This window comes from Phyllobates terribilis, unplaced genomic scaffold, assembly GCF_046119375.1.
Source record: "Phyllobates terribilis strain yellow unplaced genomic scaffold, ASM4611937v1 Scaffold_3__8_contigs__length_932513732, whole genome shotgun sequence".
NCBI classification, from domain to species: Eukaryota; Metazoa; Chordata; class Amphibia; order Anura; family Dendrobatidae; genus Phyllobates; species Phyllobates terribilis.
In genome coordinates this window covers 351,386,448-351,410,512 of record NW_027362763.1, presented here as the reverse complement: position 1 = coordinate 351,410,512, position 24,065 = coordinate 351,386,448, and the positions used below count along the sequence as shown (strand labels likewise).

The 24,065-nt window shown below is 43.7% G+C and overlaps 1 protein-coding gene across 1 annotated transcript in view; it reads right to left on the bottom strand.

Moving 5' to 3' along the window:
* The window catches only part of LOC141259365 (solute carrier family 12 member 9-like), a 304,002-nt gene that overhangs the window by 278,915 nt on the left and 1,022 nt on the right, over positions 1 to 24,065 (bottom strand). The gene's annotated exons all lie outside the window — the stretch shown is intronic.

Genomic DNA, 24,065 nt, shown 5'->3' with positions numbered 1-24,065 from the left:
CTTAGTTATATAGTTTCATCTTTTATTATGTATAACACCCTCCCTTATTACCTACCATCCTCTCTAGCTCTAGGGCTCACAATTGGGAGATCATACTGTGTTGGGGTCAGCAAACTTTGCCCTGGGAGTTGAGGTAAGGTACAGTAGGGTCATTATACTGCACACGTGGAGGAATTCACCATGGGGGTATCATACTGGGTTTGGGGGACACACTTTATGGGACAATGAAAGAGGGGCCTAGGACGTAAGCAGGAGGAAAATTACTATGTAAAGGCTGGAAGGTTGTGTGATCTGCTCTTCTGTGACCCTGACAATTATTTACTTTTTTTTTGGGGGGGGGGGGGCGCGAATTTGAACTTCTGCTATGGGCCCCATGAATTCTATGTACGCCCCTGCAAGGGGGCCCAAAAGTAGGACAGTGAGGAGAGAACACCGGAGCAGTGAGCAGGGATCCTAGGGGCACAGGAAGTGCGGAGTCCAACCGTGCGCCCGAATTCACGCTGACCGTGAAGGGATCAGGCCGCAGTAGGGGCCCGGCCCCAGACTAGTGGAGGACTGCAAGACTCAGCTAGCAAACCGGAGGTTGCGGTATCTTCATGTGCTGTAGCCAAAATCCACACACATTTGCTGAAAAGGTGGCCATATAGGACAAAGGAGACAGACAGGACGTCGCCCAAGAAGGCCCACGGCCACTGGCTCGATACACTGTGTGTGAGGCGCAGGGCAGGAGGGTGAGAGCCAGTGCAGAGAGACGACCTGGAAAGGTACCCAAGAAAGGGGTCCCGTTCAAGTGCATCCAAGTTATCTGAGAGTTGGCTGGATCACTTCCCCGGAGGACACAGGACGACGTGGGCGGTTATAATCTGGCAGTTGTAACCTGGAACATCTTAATAACTGTGAGTAAATACTTGAAGACTGCAACCTGCTGTGTCCTTGACTTAATTGCTGCATCACCAGCCCTGCACTACACTGTCCCTGCCAACATCTACCTCATCAAGTCCTATATACTGCCCTGGGGCTTAGCTCCGCCCGTGGGGAGCTGCAGTCTCTCTTGCACTCTCTCTGCTGCGTCACCATCAGGCCCAGTGGATCTGCACCGCAGCGGCGGCCCCCTATGGCCGCATACCACGGGTGGCGTCACAAACTTCATCCCCAAACACTTTATTTCCCCAATTGACTTTTCCTTATTGACCGCCCTGGGCCACGGACCGGGTCACTGCCACAGTGACTACGCCAAAAAGGACCGACCGGCCCAGCTACCGAGTACCCCACGGCCCCAGGGGGTGCGTCAGAAACATGTTCTACTTAGAAGTATAAAGAAGTAACTTAAAGAATTTCTATAAGAAAGTGACAGAAATGCACTGGTTACCAGGCTTAAGACTGCGCTGAACTGGATTGATTACATTCATAAGGACAGGAAACACAAAGAGGTCAAATAGCCTCTCCCTCATCCTCCCCTCCAGTGTTTTATAAAGGACCACACAAGTGTGGATGCTTCAAATTATATTTATTTTTGTTCAAATTAGATGATTTTTTTGGCTAACCAAGCCTGGGGGGGGAATTACCAGTGCTGTCGTGGAGGGTTATTAGAAACCGAATTACCGGTAATTCTAATTCAATTTTCTCCAATAACCCCCCACGACAGCACCAAAGGAGGAGTACCAAAGACTCATGTTTAGGGAGGGACAATGGCCTGAAGCACTTTCCGCCCAAAGGCCAAGTCTTTAATGGACATTAAATTAAGTTTGTAATGCTTGGTGAAGGTATGGATCGAGGACCATGTAGCTGCTCTACATATCTGCTCGAGGAAAGCGCTAGCCTTCTCTGCCCAGGAGACGGACGGTTATAGGAATATTTTGCCCCCAACTGTTCGCCCCCAGGTACATTTCGCCCACGCACATTTCGCCCCCAGGAAGATTCGCCCCCGCACATTGCACCCCCGCACGTTTCGCCCCCGGGCAAAACATCCTGGGGGCCAAATATTGGGGACAAATGTGCAGGGGTGAATTGCTGGGGGAGAACTGCTGTGGTTGAAACATCCAATTCCCGAGACGGACATGGCTCTAGTAGAGTGTGCTTTCAGTTTTTCTGGTGGTAAGAGATTTTGGATCTGATTCCACAATTGCTTTCTTGATCCAAGTAGCGATGGTAACCTTTGAGACTTTCTTTCCTCTGTTCTGACCAGATGGCTGAATAAAGAGGTTCTGATCCTTCCTCCAGGCCGCTGTCTTTTGGAGGTTGTGAAGAACAACCCGCCTCACGTCCAAAGTATGGAATTATTCTTCCCTTTTATTTTTTGGGTCCTGACAGAAGGAAGGCAGAATTATCTCCTGTGATCTATGAAAGTCTGAGACCACCTTTGGCAAGAAAGATGGGTCCAATTGTAGAATAATCCTATCATCCAGGATTCCCAAATATGAGTCATTCACAGAGAAGGCCTGGATTTCTCGCACTCTCCTGGCAGTGGTAATCGCTACTAAAAAAGTTGTTTTCCAGGCTAATTTATCCAGCTCTATTGAGGCCAAAGGTTCAAGCGGCGGTAGTGTCAGACTTTTAAGGACGATATTAAGATCCCAGGAGGGAACGTGGTTGATTATTCTGGGACGCAGACGAGTAGCTGCTGTCATGAACCTTTTTACCCATCGGTGTTCGGCTAGGCTCTGGTCAAAATAGGTACTCAGCGCCGCGATCTGTACCTTGAGGGTGCTGTGTCTAAGGCCCTTCTCCAGCCCCTCTTGTAGAAAATCCAAGATCTGGGTCATGTCAGGATGCCAAAGATCTGGTATATTCTGTTTATACCATGTTAGGAAGGTCTTCCATATCTTGCTGTATATGGAGTTTGTGATTTGTTTCCTACTTCTTTGTAGGGTATGAATTACCCTGAGAGTCCCTTGGCTTTCAAGAAGCCAGGCCGCTAGATGGAGGCTCTCTGGATCTGGATGGAGTATTGGACCCTGATGGAGAAGGTTTTTGACTGCTGGCAGAATGAGGGGTCCTTCTATGCTTAGACTGTTTATTGCACAGAACCAGCTCCTTTTGGGCCAAAGTGGGGCTATCAAGATTATCTTGACCTCCTCGGTCCTTACTTTCTGTAAGGTCCTGGGTAGCAATGGAATTGGGGGGAAAAGCGTAAGCTAGATGGAAACGGGTGAGCGAATGCATCTATCCTCAGGCACACGTCGTCTGGATCTAGGGAAAAGTATTTTTCTGCCTTGGTGTTCTGGCGTCTTGCAAAGAGGTCCACCTCCGGACAACCCCATTGTCTGGTCAGCATGTGGAAAATGTCTGAGTCCAGCTCCCATTCCAGTGGATGGATTTTCTTTCTGCTCAGAAAATCGGCCTGGATGTTGTCTGAGCCTTTTATGTGCAGACCTGATAAGGAACGAAGATGTCCTTCTGCCCAGAAGAATATTCTTGCTAAGATACTTTTTAGATTCTCGTACCTTGTACTCCCTTGATGTGACAGGTGAGCTACGGTAGTCATGTTGTCTGAATAGACTTTTACGTGTTTGCCCGTAATTATTGGAGCCGATATTTTGAGTGCCTCCTCCACTGCCTTTAACTCGCGGAAGTTGGAGGATCTCCTACTGGTCTCTTCTGTCTAGACCCCTTGGAAGTTAGGTTTGAGCGACAACTGCTCCCCATCCCGTCTTGCTGGCGTCAACCGTGACTGTTATCAAAGGGAACTGAGACCATGGAACCCCTGTTCTTAGGTTTCTTGGGCTGAGCCACCATGACAGGGATGTCTTCACATAATGAGGGATCACGATCTTCCTGTTCAGGGAGTCTGGTGATCCGTCCCACTGTGCTAGAATATGGGTTTGTAATACCCTGGTGTGAGCCTGAGTCCAGGCTACGGATTGAATGCAAGCTGTCATGGAGCCAAGGGCTGACATGGCAAATCTTAGGGACACCCTGTTCAGGGTCTTCAGATTCGATATCTTGGATCTCAAAAGTATCTGTCTGTCCTTTGGTAGGAAGGAGGTTTCTCTGGCGGAGTCTAGTTGAACACCCAGGAATGTTTTTTCTGTGGCAGGGACCAGGTCTGACTTTTGATGATTTATCAGCCACCCTAGAGTGGTCAGGATCTGGACTGTTCTTTGCAGATCTTCCCGGAGTGATGCCACCGAGGGACCTACTAGTAAGAAGTCGTCGAGGTAGGGAATGATGCAGATTTTCTCCTTTCTGATAAAAGCCACTACCTCTGACATAATTTTGGTAAATATTCTTGGCGCTGAGGATATCCCGAACGGCAATACGTTGAATTGAAAATGTAACGTTTGATCCTCTTGAACCACCACAAACCTTAGAAATTTCCAGTATGTTAGATGTATAGGGACGTGATCGTATGCGTCCTGAAAGTCGATGGTTGCCATCACACATCCTTGTCCTATCAAGGGAACTGCTGATCTGATGGACTCCATTTTGAATCTTCGGTAGATGATGTATTGGTTTAAGGGTTTCAGATTTATTATTATTCTGTAAATGCCGTTTGGTTTTGTTATCATAAACAGGCGTGAATAGTGGCCTGTGTGTCTTTCTGTTTTTGGGACTGGTGAAATAGCCCCCAAGGATAGTAGGTCTCTTAGGCTGGACATCAGTGCGGTTTTTAATCTCGGGGAGGTTAGACAAGTAATCCTTACTTTTCTTGGATATGAGGAGAATTCGATCTTCACCCCTTCTTGAATTACCTTCAAGACTCATTGACTGGAGCAGATCTTTTGCCATTGGGGAAGGTATTTCATGATTCGTCCCCCCACTGCTCTGGAGTCACCGCTTCTGTTGTCGCTGTCCTTTTGGGAAAAAAATATTCCTATCTTTCCCTCCTTTGGGGGTATCTCCACCGACCAGACTTCCCTTTCCCCTTGTACTGGGGATTCTGCTCCCGCGGGGGGTGAAAGGGGGTCTTCTTGTAGTGTCTGAGTTCTGGCAAGGACTTCTTTTTATCAGCCACCTTCTCCAGGAGGTCGTCAAGGGCCTAGCCAAACATATATTCCACCCCCTGAAGGGAATGGAACAGAGTTTCATTTTGGAGGCCACATCACCGTTCCACGATTTCAGCCATAGTGCCCGCCTTGTGGAGTTCGATAAGGCTGCTGCTCTGGCAGTTACTCTCACAGATTCCGCTGAAGATGCTGCCAGAAAGTCAGTGGCCTTCTGCAGCAAGGGTAGGGAAGCTTGTATCTCTTCTCTGGATGTGCCTATAGCCAGATGCTCTTCAAGTTGGATGAGCCATCTCGACATGGATCGTGCAACACACGTGGAGACTACATTAGTTTCAGAAGGGCTGCTGATGTCTCCCAGGATTTCCTGAGAAGGCTGTCCATCTTGCGATCCAGAGGATCCTTCAGTTGCGACGAATCCTCGAATGGTAATATTGTTTTTTTAGCGACTCTTGCCACTTGAATATCGACCTTAGGTATCTCGGTCCAACATTTTGAGGCTTCTTCATCTACCGGAAACCTGTCTTTCAATTCTGCTGATGTATTCAGTCGTCTTTCAGGATTTTCCCATTCGTCCAGGATTAAGTCCTGGATGTTTTTATGTATCGGGAACACCATCTTTTTCTTTGAACGGAGACCACCAAACATCTCTTCCTGGACTGATCTAGTGGGCTTCTCTTCTTCCCCCTCCATCGTTCTTCTTACAGCTATGAGGAGGTCTTCCATAAATTCCGTTGAGAAATAATATTTATTTTCTGGACCTTCCTCTGCTGTGCTGAGTTCACCTTCCTCTATGAGGTCTCCTGGAAGGGATATTTCGTCCTGGGAGTCCGAGTCTCTTCTTTCTTCCAGGGAAATCTTCCTCTTCTTAGCCTTTGGAGGCGAGTCAGAAGTGGATCGGGAAAAGGAGGCCAATGAAGATTGAACTTCCTGATGGACTATACCCTTGATTTCATCTATGAGGGATGGCTGCTCTTCCCTAATAATCTTCTCCGTACACTTCTGGCATAAATATTTCTTGTTTGAAGAAGATAGTTTTTTGCGCATTGTAAGGCAGCACTTGTCATCATCCTGGGGGATACTCTCTTCGCTGCGTCAAATAATGCACACCAGCAATGTCCTTCTGGTATTTCTCAATTTATGGGTTTATTATCTCATCATAAACCGCATATGACCGGGTCCAACTCAGTGGCACGCCGACACACATATATACAATGTTCACGAGCCAAGTGGCACAGCGGCCCACCTGGCTCTAGTTACAGCCTTCCGCAAGGTAATAATAAAGCAATGTCCATGTAAATGTCCATAACACAAAGAGTATTACCTTTGCCGGGTTTAGCTGTCTCAGTCCATTAGGTTTTCCACCACTGTGGCTTTAAGGCTTACCACACGTGGTCTCCTGACCTTATCCCGTCCAAGACCACTGGCATCTCTCACACACAGATCCAGGCTCTGTCCTCCAGGACGTTTACATTCCAGCCTCTGGCACTCCAAGGCTTACTGGCATCACGTTCACACTCTCAGCGATCCAGGCTTCACCCTCCAGAAGTCCACCAGGCCTCACACGAGCGGTGTTCCCTCCACACACAGGGAACAGCCTCATGCCTCTCACCCGGTGTCCACACGGGAACACCTCACCCAGGAACTCCCAACACAGGAACACACCTGTCACAAATCACCCAGGGTTTATATATCCTGTAGCGCACACACACAGACAGGACCTTGCTGATGTCACAGTCATGTGACAAGTCACCTGAGGGGGGGAGAAAATAGCATAAACAGACATACTAGATCATTATAGCAATGCCGCTGCACCACAGCATATACCACACTACCGGCTAGACTTATTTCCTGGTGCAGGATCCTTGCCCCCCTAAAAAAAGCTCGAGGAGGTCTCCAGCCCGACACCCACCGGACCTTACCCGCAGGCGCGGACTCGGTGGAGATGGGGGTCCCGAGACCCAGAGAAGACGGGAGCAGCATAAGGGGAGAAGGAGAACACCGCTGGGTCCCAGCTGCCCGGCTTAAAAGGTATGCTGGGTCTCTGCCACTGGCACAGAGCACCCTGGATGACCTCTTCATCCCAATAGGGACAGGAAAAACACTGTAGGGAGGGGCTATTTGACCTCTTGGTGTTTCCGGTTCCAATTAGGGTAGGGTGACATCCTACTCCTTTGGTGCTGTCGTGGGGGGGTTATTTGAGAAAATTATTTATTAATGCAGAAAAAAACAACAATAAATAAGAAATATAAAAATGGGGGAACATACATGCAGAGAATGCTCCATAACTCAGGATAATAAAAAAAAAATGCCTATCCAGCATAGACCTCGACCAACAAGGGGAGTACCGAAAAATAAATCAAGTATAGTAAACGTGCCCCTAATATAAGAAGGACTTGATCCTAAGAAATATATATATATATATATACACGCACACACTACCTGACTACGAAAGTAGAAAAATATATTAACAAAAGTGTAGCCAAACCAGGTTATACAGTTCCATCAGTTTGCACCGATATGCAGATACGTTGAAAAGTTAGTAGTATATGAACCACATAACTAAAGTACATACAATAAATAAATAGGAAGGTTCTAGATAAATTAGAAATACCCAGTATATATCATAAATAAAGTGCAACTGCAGTAAACTGGTTCCTCAAAATAGTTGATAGATATTTAAAAGTACCATAATAACTATGTAAACATGAGTCAAACCTTTAAGTGCGGTGCAACAAAAAAGTGCCGTGCAGCAGTGCAATACAAAGGTTTAGTAATGGCATAGTAATCAAACACACTGTGGTGTAATCATGGCATTAGAATAAAGCATGGCAAATACACATAAAGGAAAGGTCAGTAAATAGAACCTGAGAATTAGCAAAGGCCCCAACGCGCGTTTCGCGTCTAGCTTCTTCCTGGGGGGATTAGTATGATTATGGCAGGAAGAAGAATATTTATTTATTGTATGCACTTTAGTTATGTGATTCATATATTACTAACTTTTCAATGTACCTGCATATCAGTGCAGTTGCCCTGACAATAGGGGGCAGCAGAGAGCTATTCGTGACAAAAAAGTAACAGCTTTGTTGGTTCAGCGTGACCCCCCCCCCCTGGCTGTGATCTTTGACAATAATCATTATGAATATTACTATTTTTAGAAGGGCAGAAAAACACTAATAATGTGCACACCTAAATAATACAAAATACCGTAACTTTATTGACCAACACTATAAGTGAGATAATAAAACCATTATAAAAACAACACCACCACATCAGAGTGGATTCATGTCGGAGTTGTGGAGTCCATAAATTTAATAAATAGGCGCAGAGGGATGTTTAGGCGGGGAACTGCTCATCTTCTCACTCCTTTTGTAGTAAAGAGCAAAAATACGCTCACACTTCCAATATGGCAAGTTTCAGAGAGCGAGTAGCTTCCTAACTGACAAGGAGTAGGAGGGTAACAAAAGATCCTGTTACCCCTTTTCTGGGGTTATCTAAAGTTATGCAGAAACAGGGAAGGAACATAGACTCTGCATGACACCAGCACGTCACCTGCTAAAGCCTTGTCTTCTATGAAGGCTGACGTGAGAGCTGAAAGTATATGCAGATCCCACTTCAGGGAGGGAGGGTGACAAACATAAGATGCCACTTTTACTGGCATTGGTGAAAGTTGTGCAATGCCCGACTTACTTCCTGACACATTCCAGCTGAATGTCAAAAAAACAAACAGTCATTATTTTTTGAGTATAGCAAATTCATCAATGGAGGGGGGGGGGGGAGAGAGCCTGTAGATAAGTCAGGCAAATACTGTATCAGGGGAGAGACTGTACACAACTCATGTGCGCCAGTACCAATAAAAATCTTCCCCCGTGTGTATACTTATACAGCCACGACATGACCTGCTGACAGTCATTCTTTAAATAGTCTTTGCGGTGTCCTGGCTGAAACAGAATGATTCACTAAGGCAGGGCAACCATTGTGCAAGAAATACCACAGAAACGCATCACAAATATATGTGTTAAAATAGTTCAGTGGGCTGTGTCAGCATAGGACCAAGTCCAACGTAGGTCCATCTGTGGCATCTGCACCACTCGGACTGACAGCCTACTCAAAGGACAATTTCTGGGCAGATGATAGTCCTAATGCAGGTGGACTAAGCAGAAGTAGTAACCTTCACTAAATGCAGGTACTCATATCACCTAAATCCCATCTGTCACTTCTCTCAGTGCACATAACAAGGAAAGCTGTAGGAAGGCACATAGAGGGGTATTATTGTGGTACAGGGCAAGCAGTGGCATCAACAAAAAGGAGGGAAAAACGATTGGGAGCTGCGGCCTGGTCTGTGCACAGATCTCTCCATCCAGTCTATGAGACTAGAGTAAGACGTGTTTTTTTCACTAGACCCCACAGACTTGGAAGTAGGGAGCTGTGTTCGAGTCCGGCTTTTCTCATCTCCCCCCTACTTACAACTGTCACCGTCTACTGTGAACCGCAATATGGGGTCCCTACACTCCGACCTCTCAAAAAACCAATCCTCTAATCAGACGCAACAAGACACCAATGGGGGAATTCCAAGTACATTTACACTCCCTGTTTTAGGACATTTAACTCCTCAATACTGCACATGTTTTACACCTTAAAGAGAACCTGTCACCAAGTCTAAAATAGACAGTTTGCTCCTATTTTATTCTCACTGCATGTTCTGCGGGGAATTTTATACATCCGTCACACAGTTCTAGAAACACGGACCTGTTTATTCAGTACTCAATTTTTATGGTCTTCACCAAGGGGTTTCTCTGGAGGCGAGTCTTTAGGCTGCTTTGTATTATTACCCTTTATGCACCGCCCCTTTGGTAAAGATCACAGAAATTAGCACTAGCTAAAAAAGACCCATATGGCGGATTTTAAGAAAACAAAACATACTCGGGAACAGCGGGAGTAAAATGAGACCAAAAAGTAGCCACTTTTCACCTAGGGACAGGCCCTCTTTAAGGAACAAGGGGGCGATTCATCAAAGCTTTCTTGACAAATTTCTGGCAAAAAAAAAAAAGCTTTGAAAAGTTACACGTTTTTGTGCAAATGCGAGGTTGCACAATTAAATGCGACTTTTGGAGTTTTCACGTCATTCTCACCCCAGCTCCGACAAAGTCAAAGTCATGATGAGTGCAGCATCCGCTACACCACAAATCTTACTCCAGCAGGGACTGGAGTAAGATTTGTGGTGAGGTGCACACCGGTCTTGGTGAATCGCCCCCCATGTTTTCCCCCAATATAGTTTAATTAGGACTTGTTGTTTTGTGAGAACAGTTATATTTTCATTTATGGAGAACATATAAATTATTTAACTTTCTTCCTGGGGAAAATCAAAAGTTAAAGCTGCAATTCCACTATTTTTATTGCAGTTTTTTCCACTGTTCACGTTATTCTACAAGTAGGTCTGAATGCAGCGATACTGAATAAGTCTGTGTCGTTTACATTGTATTTCTGTACAAAAGACATTTTTGTGAAGCTGCAGTCCGAGAGGCAGAACTTTTTTTGATGTTTTAGCTTATAGCAGGATGGCTACAAGGATTTTTTTTGTACTATTTTGAGGTACATATAATTTACTGATACATATTTATAGATTGTTCTAGCTGGATGCAAACAAACAGCAATTCTGCCATTATTTTAGCATTTGTTAAAATAAAAAGTTTCTTATTCTACAGATCACTGAGATAAAAACTGTATTATTTTTTTTTATTATTATTTATTTATTTTTTTTACATAATTTTGTTAAAACTTTATACTTTTTTTTACCCCCTAGAAAACCTGAAGCAGCAATCTTTTGATCTCTATATAGTATTTCAAAGCCATATTGCCTTCTGTCCATATTATGTTAAGCACAATGCGTTTGTGTATTTTCACTGTGCAAAAAACACAGCGTCTTACAGTTCCAGCAAAGTGGATGGGATTTATAGAAATCTCCTGCCCCACTGTGCTTTATGTTACTCAACCTAAACTGACCTGCGGTGCGTGTTGGAAATCCTCAGTATGTCAATTTCTCTTGAGTACGTGGAGTTTTATGTGCAGATTTTCCCCATAGAATTGCATTAGATGTAAAAAAGATGTAAAAAAATAAAAATGCCAAATGCATTTTTAGTGCACATCCGCTGCAGAAATGCACTAAAAACACATGTAATCCACAAGTGACTGTATAGATAAAGTTTTGTCACACTGAAATACCAGGAAGTATCAAAAACAAATTAGCTTTATTTAAAACATGGCAAACCAAAAAGAGACAAAAACCGCAGAGCCAAAACCAAAATAAAAACGTAAAAATCGCACTCAAAACTTAATGAAAAAATGGAAGTAACCTACCGTATATACTCGAGTATAAGCCAAGGTACCTGGGAAAACTTATTGAGTATAAGCCTAGGGTGAGAAATGCAGAAACTACTGGTAAATTTCCCCATCCTGGTATGCATGGCCCCCTCATCCCCAATCCTGGTATGCATGCTCCCCTCATCCCCCAATCCTGGTATGCATGCTCCCCTCATCCCCCAATCCTGGTATGCATGCTCCCCTCATCCCCCAATTCTTGTATGCATGGCCCCCCTCATCCCCCAATCCTGGTATGCATGGCCCCCCTCATCCCCCAATCCTGGTATGCATGGCCCCCCTCATCCCCCAATCCTGGTATGCATGGCCCCCCTCATCCCCCAATCCTGGTATGCATGGCCCCCCTCATCCCCCAATCCTGGTATGCATGGCCCCCCTCATCCCCCAATCCTGGTATGCATGGCCCCCCTCATCCCCCAATCCTGGTATGCATGGCCCCCCTCATCCCCCAATCCTGGTATGCATGGCCCCCCCATCACTGCACACATGAAAAAAATAAACACTTCTACTCACCTTCCTTCAATCTGCTCCAGTGATTCACCCTGTTCTGCTAGCAGCTAATATCAGCATTTGAGCAGCACATGACGTCATAGTCATGCGCCCTCAGACGCTGAGGTGAGCTGCGGGGATATTCACTCCTCTCCACGCCGGGACTATGGGCGTTGAGAGGAGGGAATATTCATTTTCTTTAATACCGCACACTGAAGCCGCAGGCGCCGGCTTCCTGCTGCGGCTCAGCGATCCTGTGTGCCCGCTACTAAAGAAAATGAATATTCACTCTTCTCCATGCCCATGGGAGTGGGAGGAGTGAATATTCATACTCTCTAATAGCGGGCACAGAAAATTTCTGAGCCACAGCAGGAAGCCGGCGGCTGCAGCTACAGAGTGCGCTATTAAGGAAAATGAATATTCACTCCTATCCACTCCCATGGGCGTGGAGAAGAGTGAATATTCATTTTCTTTAGCAGCGGGCACACATGGTAGCTCCAGCAGCCGGCTACTGCCTGTGCACTGCTCCTCTGCTGACCCCCCACCCCATACCCACCACCATCCACAACCGGAATATACTGTAATATAAATATATTCTCGAATATAAGCATTGGAGGGCTTTTTCCGCATAAAAAATGTGCGGAAAAAGTCGGCTTATACATGAGTATACAGTGCCTACAAGTAGTATTCAACCCCCTGCAGATTTAGCTGGTTTGATAAGATGCAAATAAGTTAGAGCCTTCAAACTGCAAACGAGAGTAGGATTTATGAACAGAAGCATAAATCTTACAAACCAAAAAGTTATGTTGCTCAGTTGAATTTTATTAAATTTTAAACATAAAAGTGTGGGTCAAATATTATACAACCCCTATGTTTAATATTTTGTGGAATAACCCTTGTTTGCAATTACAGCTACTAATCGTCTTTTATAAGACCTTATCAGGCCGGCACAGGTCTGTGGAGTTATCTTGGCCCACTCCTCCATGCAGATCTTCTCCAAGTTATCTAGGTTCTTTGGGCGTCTCATGTGGACTTTATTCTTGAGCTCCTTCCACAAGTTTTCAATTGGGTTAAGGTCAGGAGACTGACTAGGCCACTCCAACACCTTGACTTTTTCCCTCTTGAACCAGGCCTTGGTTTTCTTGGCTGTGTGCTTTGGGTCGTTGTCTTGTTGGAAGATGAAATTACGACCCATCTTAAGATCCTTGATGGAGGAGCGGAGGTTCTTGGCCAAAATCTCCAGGTAGGCCGTGCTATCCATCTTCCCATGGATGCGGACCAGATGGCCAGGCCCCTTGGCTGAGAAACAGCCCCACAGCATGATGCTGCCACCACCATGCTTGACTGTAGGGATGGTATTCTTGGGGTCGTATGCAGTGCCATCCAGTCTCCAAACGTCACGTGTGTGGTTGGCACCAAAGATCTCGATCTTGGTCTCATCAGACCATAGAACCTTGAACCAGTCTGTCTCAGAGTCCTCCAAGTGATCATGAGCAAACTGTAGACGAGCCTTGACATGACGCTTTGAAAGTAAAGGTACCTTACGGGCTCGTCTGGAACGGAGACCATTGCGGTGGAGTACGTTACTTATGGTATTGACTGAAACCAATGTCCCCATTGCCATGAGATCTTCCCGGAGCTCCTTCCTTGTTGTCCTTGGGTTAGCCTTGACTCTTTGGACAAGCCTGGCCTCGGCACGGGAGGACACTTTCAAAGGCTGTCCTGGCCGTGGAAGGCTAACAGTAGTTCCATAAGCCTTCCACTTACGGATGATGCTCCCAACAGTGGAGACAGGTAGGCCCAACTCCTTGGAAAGGGTTTTGTACCCCTTGCCAGCCTTGTGACCCTCCACGATCTTGTCTCTGATGGCCTTGGAATGCTCCTTTGTCTTTCCCATGTTGACCATGTCTGAGTGCTGTTCACTAGTTTGGGGAGGGTCTTAGTCAGAAAAGGCTGGCAAAAGAGATCTTTAACCCACACATGTGAAGCTCATTATTCTTGGTGCCTGAACTACTTCTTAATACTTTAGGGGGACCAAACAGAATTCTTGTGGTTTGAGGGGTTGAATAATAAATGACACTCTGAATTAACTTTTAACGTTTTAAAAAAAAAACAAAAACAAACAAAAAAAACAAAATTTGCTGCAGTGCATTTCCCACTTCCAGGCTGATCTACAGTACAAATGTCACAATGCCAAGTTAATTCCGCATGTGTCAACCAGCTAAATCTGCAGGGGGTTGAATACTACTTGTAGGCACTGTATACGGTAACTTACTTAGTAAGTGCAGAAATGCTGCAGAAAATCTGCAACATCAAAAACTCAGCAAATTAAATGCTCATCATGGAAACACAGCCTTAGGCTGTGTGCCCACGTAGCATTTTTCAAGCGTATATGCTGCGGAATTTCCGCAGCGTAAACGCTTGAAAAACGCATGTATATCCGCACCCCATGGTCCCCAATGGGATTCCGCAAGTTCTATGCACATGCTGCGGATTTTTCCGCAGCGTTTATGCCGCGTTCAAAAATCCGCAGCATGTTCATTAATTTTGCGTTTCCGCAAGCGGAATTGCCTTTGTCCAATGCATAAAAAACGCAAGGCAATTCCGCATGTGGAAAACGCGTGATAAACGCGCGAAAAATGCGCGATAAACGCGTGCGGAATTCCGCATGCGTTTTTCCAGGAGAGGACTTGCATTTATGCAGCAGAAATTTTCTGCTTCATAAATGCAACGTGGGCACATAGCCTTACACTTATGGCAGATCTGGGGGCATTTGTCAGTCTACCAGATGGCAAAGTGAAGTGTTGCCCCCACTGTAGCTTTGCAGAAAGCAAATGGACTGAGCCCCCTAACTCTGTTGATGCTGTGGTTGTTATTGAACATGGCAAGAATTGGGTTAAAACATTGGAGGCTAATACATTTTGGGCCCGACTCATTATTGCATTTGTTACTTTTTTTTTTTTTTTTTTTTACTTTTGTCATTTTTTAGTTTTGGTCTTTTTCACTTGCGCCTCATTCTTCTTTTAACTTTCATCTTTTTAAGTTTATTTTATAGCTGTTTGTTTGTATCATCGTGAGGGTGTTTGAGGTATCCAGATTTTTTTGGTTGATTCATCAATTGCAACATTTAAAAAGTGGCTACATTATTTTAGCGCTCATGTACTCTGGTTGTTCTGGATTATTTATATACATGTCTGAAATTTTTGGGCACTTTTTTTAACATTATAACGAAATATGCAACTTTTTGTTTGCAACGTTGAAGCTCAATGTTAAAGAGAAGAATGAAGAGTATTTTTGATTTTGCGCAAAATTCATGAACCACGTGTGCCATTTTGAAGAATTTTGCACAAAACACGGCAACGAAAACCGGAAGACAGTAAAAGAAAAGTGACTTAGGATATGTGCCCACGATGCAGAAATGCTCTGGATTTTTCCTGAGCATTTCTGCATCTCCCTGGCAGAAAAAATGCATGCGGATTTTACATGCGTTTTTACTGCCAGGGACAAGCGGATTTTAGCATCACTTGGAAAGTGCTTCACAACTTGGTCACACTATATAAATCCATGCAAACGGCATGGATTTATATAGTGTGACCGTAAAAGAATGTTAAAAAATAAAAAAGAATATTATACTCACCTTCTGATGGCCCCCGATGTCCTTATCCGATCCGTCCTGGCTTGCCGGCACCTCGCGGTGGTCTAAAAGGACCTGCCATGACGCCATTTAGTCATGTGACGGGTCACGCGACCGCCGACCTCAGCGGTCGCATGACAGGTCACATGACTAAATTACGTCAAAGCTCTTTCAGAATGTATGAAATCAAAAGTGGAAAAAAATAAGACGAAGAGGAAAGCCACTGCCAGATCACTGTGCCTAGTCCCAGCCCTACCTAATCTATCAGCACTATCTAAAAAAATTTTATATGCCGAATATTTAAAAATGATTATTGCAGAAAGAGGGATACTTAAAATGTATTTTTAGTGGTTCTTTGTAATAAAAGAAAACAAAAAAAACCCACACATGTTTTCTTCACATTTTCCCCCAATCAGCAAAAAAAAAAAAAAAAAAAAATATGAATATAAAAGGGACCAAACCTAAGCCCCCCAAAAAAGAGGGAAAAATTATTTGAATAGCAAAGAAAAAAATGAATCTCTCTTAACCGCTTAAGGACCCTGGGATTTTCCGTTGTTTGCATTTTCGTTTTTTGCTCCCCTTGTTCCCAGAGCCATAGCGTTTTTATTTTTTGGTCAATATGACCGTGTGAGAGCTTATTTTTTGCGGGACGAGTTGTACATTTGAACGACATCACTGGTTTTACCATATCGTGTACGGTAAAACAGGAAAAAAATTCCAAGTGGCATTAAATTGCAAAAAAAAGTGCAATACCACAGATTTTTTTTTTTTTTTTTTTTTTTTACCATGTTCACTGAATGCTAAAACGGACCTGCCATTCTTATCCTCCAGGTCATTACGAGTTTGTAGATACCAAACACGTATAGATTCTTTTTTATTTAAGTGGTGAAAAAAAAATCCAAAAGTTTGCTAAAAAAAAAAAAAAAAAAAAAAAAAAAGGCGCCATTTGCCAAGACCTGTAGCGTCTCTATTTTTAGGGATCTGGGGCTGGGTGAGGGCTTATTTATTGCGCGCCAAGCTGAAGTTTTTATTGATACCTTTTTGGGGTAGATCCGATGTTTTAATCGCCAGTTATCGCATTTTATTGCGACCAAAAAAATGTCATTCTGGCGTTTAGAATTTTTTTCTCGCTACGCCGTTTACCGATCGGATTAATTCTTTTTTTATATTGATGAATCGGGCGATTCTGAACGCGGCGATACCAAATATGTGTGTGTGGGTTTTTTTTGGTTTTTTTTTATTTTATTTTGAATGGGGCGAAAGGGGGGTGATTTAAATTTTTATATATATAGAATTTTTTAAATATTTTTAAAAACATTTTTTTAACACTTTTTGCTTGCTTCTATAGTCTCCATAGGAGACTAGAAGCAGCAACTGTCCGATTGCCTCTGCTACATAGAGGTGATGAGCAGATCACCTCTATGTAGCAGAAATGCTCCTGTGCTATGAGCGCCAACCACTAGGTGGCGATCATAGCGATCTTTACATGACAACCACTAGGGTCTGCTGCAGACCCAGGGTTGTCATGCCCATCCATCAGTGACCCGCGATCACGTGACGGAGTCACCAATGGGTGGGGTAAGTGATGCGCTTCCGGCGCGGCGCTGTTAAATGCCGTTGTCAGAGATTGACAGCGGCATTTAACATGTTAACAGCCGTGGGTGGATCGCAATTCCACCCGCGGCTGTTGCGGGCACATGTCAGCTGTATAAATCAATTGAACGCGGACATGTACAGACAATAATGGCAATACAACGTAACACATAGTTCAACAGGTACAGAAGTGAGGGCCCTACTCGCAAGTGTACAATCTACAAGGAAATAGGGGAGACACAACAGGTAAAAAGTTCTTGTACCGTCCAGCCATCATTATAATGAATAAAGCTGCATGACACTGTCATCAGCCAGTAAGTACAGTTACCAAGTGCTATTGGGTACGTGGAGAATGTGGAGACAGATGAATAGGAGGGACCAGATTCTGAGGAAATGAATCTGATCGTCTGGGGTAGTGCATTCCAGAAAACTGGCGCAGCACAAGAGGAGTCTTAGAGATGGAGATAGGAGGTTCGGATTATGGAGGATGTTAGTCATAGATCAGTTGCAGATCTTGAATTGGTTAAATAATGTTAGAAGTTGCTACTGAAAGTATATTGGAAATTTGTATCATTTTTATTACACAAATTGGAATACCTCCTCAAAGAAAAGTAGATTCCCAATAGAATGTAACTGGAAATTATTATGTAGGTCCACACAGGACTGAACATCTGTGAATATTATGCTTGGTTTTGTGCGGGAAAATGGGCAGCTGATTACAGTACTGATTTTACTAAACTCATCCACATGCTGCAGAATTCCACTGCACGGAAATTGACATGTTGCACATTTTACGATTTGCAGCCAGTCAACTTGTGCTGTGGATTTCACCCCTTTTAACCCCTTCTTCCCCCAAGCCTGTCTTCACCTTTCTGACCAGGCCAAATATTACAATTCTGACCAGTGTCACTTTATGAGGTAATAACTCTGGAACGTTTCAACAGATCCCAGTGATTCTGAGATTGTTTTTTTTTTCTTGACATATTCTACTTCATGATACTGGTAAAATTTATACAATATGACTTGTGTTAATTTTTTTAAAAAAATCGGAAATTTGACAAATTTTGAAAATTTCGCATTTTCAAACTTTTAATTTTTATGCCCTTAAATCACAAAATAGTTAATAAAGAACATTTCCCGTATGTCTACTTTACATCAGCTCAATTTTTGAAACAATTTTTTTGGGTCAGGAAGTTAGAAGGGTTAAAAGTTGACCAGCGATTTCTCAAATTTCCAACAAAATTTACAAAACCATTTAATTTAGAGACCACATCACATTTGAAGTGACTTTGAGGGGCCTATCTGACAGAAAATACACACAAAGTGACACCATTCTAAAAACAGCACCCCTCAAGGTGCTCAAAACCACATTCAAGATGTTTATTAACACTTCAGGTGCTTCACATGTAATGTGGATGGAAAAAATGAACTTTTTTTTCAAACATTTTACTTTAGACCCAATTTTTTTATTTTCACAAGGGTAACAGGAGAAAAATAACCCTAAAATATGTAGGCAATTTCTGCTAAGTACGCCAATACCCCATATGTGGGGGAAAACTACTGTTGGGGAGCATGGCAGAGCTCGGAAGGAGCGCCATTGTACTTTTGGTGCGCAAAATTGGCTGGAATCGAGAGCGGATGTCATGTCACGTTTGGAGAGATCCTAATGTGCCTAAAAAGTGGAAACCCCCACAAGGGACCCTATTTTGGAAACTAGACCCCACAAGGAATTTATCTAGACATGTGGTGAGCAACTTGAACTCACAGGCGCTTCACATAATATTACAACATTGATCTGTGAAAATTAAAAAAAATAATTATTCCCACAAAATTTTTCATTTTCACAAGGATACCCGGAGAAAATGGACCCCAAAATTTGTTGTGCAATTTCTGCTGAGTACGCCGATACCCCATAAGTGGTCAGAAACTACTTCTGAGGTACAGTGCAAAGCTCAGAAGGGAAGAAGCGCCATATTGGAGTTCAGATTGTGCTGGAATGGCTTGAGGGTGCCATGTCACATTGGCAAAGGCCCTGAGGTGCCAGAACAGCAGAAACCCCCCATAAGTGACATAATTTTACAAACTACAACCTCCAATGAATTCATCTAGGGTTGCATTGATCATATTGACACCACATGTGCCTCACAGAATTTTATACCATTGGGCGGAGAAAAAAGAATAATTACGTTTTTACCACTAAAATGTTGTTTTAGCCTAAGTTTTAAGTTTTTCTAAGGGCTAATAGGAAAAAATTGACCTCAGTTTGTTGTACCCTACATGTAATTGGGAAATACTTTTCAGGCACAGCGCAAAGCTCAGAAGGGAAGGAGCGCCATATTATAGTGCAGATTTTACTGGAGCGTTGCTATTCTGTCAGTGCTGCACTGACAAGTTACGTTAGTCATGCACAGTGCTTGACCTAACTACTTGCTAGAGCCTGGTGACCCGGCTGTCATCATGACATAGGGTCACCATGGCAACGATTGGGCCCCAGCAATGACGTAGATAGGAGGGCAGAGGAGGCCCCTCCCTCTGCCTGTCTTCTAAATACTGCGATCTATATCAATCGCAGGATTTACGGGGTTAAACTGCAGTGCGGACACCGTTCCTGGCAGGGAGTGCTGGGTGTCGGCTATGATATTAGCTGAACACCTGGAGGCGATCGCGCACACAAAATCACCTTGACATACTCAGTACATCCAGGGTCAGGAAGGGGTTAAAGCACCACTCCAGTGGTTTTTTTTCAGCGCTGGGGTGTAAGTTCCCTGACCATAGTCTTATACTTATCAGCCACTATCTTCAGCTGTTCCCGATGCCGCTCTGGTCTCGCACCGCCATCTTGTGACCACTATTTCTGACTGACCAGAAGTCAGAGGCAACAATCACAAGCTCTCCCGGTAAGTCTATCAGAACCTCATTCTGGCTCCCATAGACTTACATTGAGTAGTGACCTCAGGACCACCCAGCAAACATGAGCGATAAGCAGGTCACGTACTGCTAGAGACCGGCTGGAACGGTGCGAATAACAGATGAAGATGGCGGCTGGTAAGTATGAGACTAGGGGAAAGGAACTACAGTGCTGCAATGAAAAAAAAACAAAAACCGCTGGAGTGGTGCTCTAATGTAGTAGAGATTAAATCTGCTATGAATATAATTTTGCTGCTGATTCAAAGATGCTTTTTTGGCTCGTTTTCAACTTATTATAGTAAAAAGTCGCCCTATCCTATAAAATGCTGTATGTTGGTCTTTAATTGTGCAAAAAAGTAACACATACAAATAATATAGTAGTAAAGTACATATGTGCAAAAAAATAAGGGACTTTTTTAAAAATTGCAAATGATGAATGTTAAAGATAACAGCAGAGAAAGTCACGCAGATCCCACCGCTGCCGCCAGTGTGTCAAGGGACACCACTCCACTGCCTCCAATCATCCAATCATCAGGACAATTACACAGCTGACTGACGAGTAATGGACATGACTGTTTCTGCTGCCACTACGAGGCCAGTTATTGGGGAACTCACAGTGTGGGTATGATATATACACCTCCGATTCCAACACATGGAATATACAGTGGTGGCCAAAAGTATTGGCACCCCTGCAATTCTGTCAGATAATACTCAGTTTCTTCCTGAAAATGATTGCAATCACAAATTCTTTGGTATTATTATCTTCATTTAATTTGTCTTCAATGAAAAAACACAAAGAATTGTCCTAAAGCCAAATTGGATATAATTCCACACCAAACCTAAAAAAAGGGGTGGACAAAAGTATTGGCACCGTTTGAAAAATCATGTGATGCTTCTCTAATTCATGTAATTAACAGCACCTGTAACTTACCTGTGGCACCTAACAGGTGTTGGCAATAACTAAATCACACTTGCAGCCAGTTAACATGGATTAAAGTTGACTCAACCTCTGTCCTGTGTCCTTGTGTGTACCACATTGAGCATGAAGAAAAGAAAGAAGACCAAAGAACTGTCTGAGGACTTGAGAAACCAAATTGTGAGGAAGCATGAGCAATCTCAAGGCTACAAGTCCATCTCCAAAGACCTGAATGTTCCTGTGTCTTCCGTGCGCAGTGTCATCAAGAAGTTTAAAGCCCATGGCACTGTGGCTAACCTCCCTAGATGTGGACGGAAAAGAAAAATTGACGAGAGATGTCAACGCAAGATTGTGCGGATGGTGGATAAAGAACCTCGACTAACATCCAAACAAGTTCAAGCTGCCCTGCAGTCCGAGGGTACAACAGTGTCAACCCGTACTATCCGTCGGTGTCTGAATGAAAAGGGACTGTATGGTAGGATACCCAGGAAGACCCCACTTCTTACCCCGAGACATAAAAAAGCCAGGCTGGAGTTTGCCAAAACTTACCTGAGAAAGCCTAAAACGTTTTGGAAGAATGTTCTCTGGTCAGATGAGACAAAAGTAGAGCTTTTTGGCAAAAAGCATCAACATAGAGTGTACAGGAAAAAAAAAAGAGGCATTCAAAGAAAAGAACACGATCCCTACAGTCAAATATGGCGGAGGTTCCCTGATGTTTTGGGGTTGCTTTGCTGCCTCTGGCACTGGACTGCTTGACCGTGTGCATGGCATTATGAAGTCTGAAGACTACCAACAAATTTTGCAGCATAATGTAGGACCCAGTGTGAGAAAGCTGGGTCTTCCAGCAGGACAATGACCCAAAACACACTTCCAAAAGCACTATAAAATGGTTTGAGAGAAAGCACTGGAGACTTCTAAGGTGGCCAGCAATGAGTCCAGACCTGAATCCCATAGAACACCTGTGGAGAGATCTCAAAATGGCAGTTTGGAGAAGGCACCCTTCAAATATCAGGGACCTGGAGCAGTTTGCCAAAGAAGAATGGTCTACAATTCCAGCAGAGCATTGTAAGAAACTCATTGATGGTTACCGGAAGCGGTTGTTCAACCAAGTATTAGGCTGGGGGTGCCAATACTTTTGTCTGGCCCATTTTTGGAGTTTTGTGTGAAATGATCAATGATTTGATTTTTGCTTCATTCTCTTTTCTGTTTTTTCCTTGCAAGCAAATTAAATGAAGATAATAATACCAAAGAATTTGTGATTGCAATCATTTTCAGGAAGAAACTGAGTATTATCTGACAGAATTGCAGGGGTGACAATACTTTTAGCCACCACTGTATGTATATACCCCCATACGGTCACTGCAAACTCCACAATAACAAAAAGGAACCCATTCATTACAGAATACAATACAAACTTATCTCTCTCACCCACAAGGACCTCCACCCTATATCTCTTCCCTCATCTGTCTATCACCCTACCCATGCTCTCCGCTCCGCAACTGATCTAAGACTAACATCCTCCATAATCCGAACCTCCCACCTCCGTCTCCAAGACTTCTCTCGTGCTGCGGCAGTTTTCTGGAATGCACTACCCCGGTCACTCCGACTAATACCTAGCCCCCACGTTTTTAAATGGGCTTTTAAAACATATCTCTTTAAATAGGTTGGTGAATTGAAGTGATAAGCCTAACTCTCACCAGTTCCCTCTTTCTAAATTTCCCTCAGAATCTGGTCCTTCCTACTCATCTGTCTCCACATCCTCCATGCACTCAATAGCAGTTTGCACTTGTAATAGGGCATTTTAAATAAGCTGCATGATCCGGTCAAAAGCCAGTATCTGTCTAAGGCCACGGCCCCACTATCAGTATTTGGTCAGTATTAGATCAGTATTTTTTCTCAGGAGTGGGAGCTAAAACCAGGTGAGAAACAATCAGAAAAAAGCTATAATAGAAACAAGTCACCAATTCTGCATTTATCACCCACTCCTGGTTTCGGCTCCCACTCCTGAGAAAAAATACTGACCAAATACTGATAGTGGGGCCGTGGCCTTAGACAGATACCGGATCATGCAGCTTATTATAATGATGGCTGGACCACACATAACCAGCATTTTTTTACCTATTGTGTCCCCCTATTTCCTTATACAGTGATGAGCAAAAAGGTAACAATGTTTTGAACTTTTGACGTTCACGCTCCATATCTCACCGTCCACTACTGCTTCTAACATGAGACTGTCATCATTTTACAGACAATCATCTTGGCTATCTCATACATAAATTTGACTTGCAACTATTTAGCATATGATTAGTTATGCAGATTCTTGTCATGTCACTGCATTGTTACGGTTTTGCTTCTGGTGGTGGAAAAATCTTTTTCTTCCTGAATATGACAAAACAACCTGTTCTCACATTCCCTAATAGCTTTGTGTGTTATTAGGTTGATTCCCAAGCGAAAGGTTCCGGTTCGAATCAAGGAGCAGCCATGAAGGAGATTTCCCAAGAAAAGAGAACCAGCATCATCTAGCTCATCAATAGTGCACGCTCTGCCAAGAAAACTGCATCATGTGAGTGCCATGACAGTTGTAAGAGTATGAAATGAAGTCCGTCCGTCCATTCAAAAGTCAAGAGGTAGACGTCCACTTAAAATATCAGAGTCAACAATTTGGCTCATCACAAGGTCTATCAGTCCTGATGTGACAAACACAGCAGTGGAGGTGACTCGTCTGCTTCGTAATAGTGAGATCACAGACGTCCAAGCAAGCACTGTACGACACACGTTACACAAGTCTGGTGGCCCGAAAAAGGGTGCAGAAGCACTGACTCCAATGTAGTCATAAGAAGATTGCAAAACAATAACAATGCAGCGACATAAGAATCTGCATAACTAATCATATGCTAAATAGTTGCAAGTCAAATTTATGTATGAGATAGCCAAGATGATTGTCTATAAAATGATGGTAGACTCGTGTTCAAAGCAGTAGTGGATGGTGAGATATGGAGCCTGAAAGTCAAAAGTTCTAAGCATTGTTACCCTTTTGCTTGTCAGAGTAGATTGTAGCTTGAGCAGAAGGTCCTCGCTCCTCCTGGAACTGGTGAACTAAGTGTTACCCTGTATTGTCTGTATGTGTCCCCGCTTAATTGGAAAGTGCTGCGGAATATGTTGGCGCTATAGAAATAAAATTATGATCACCTCTATCTGTATTCCT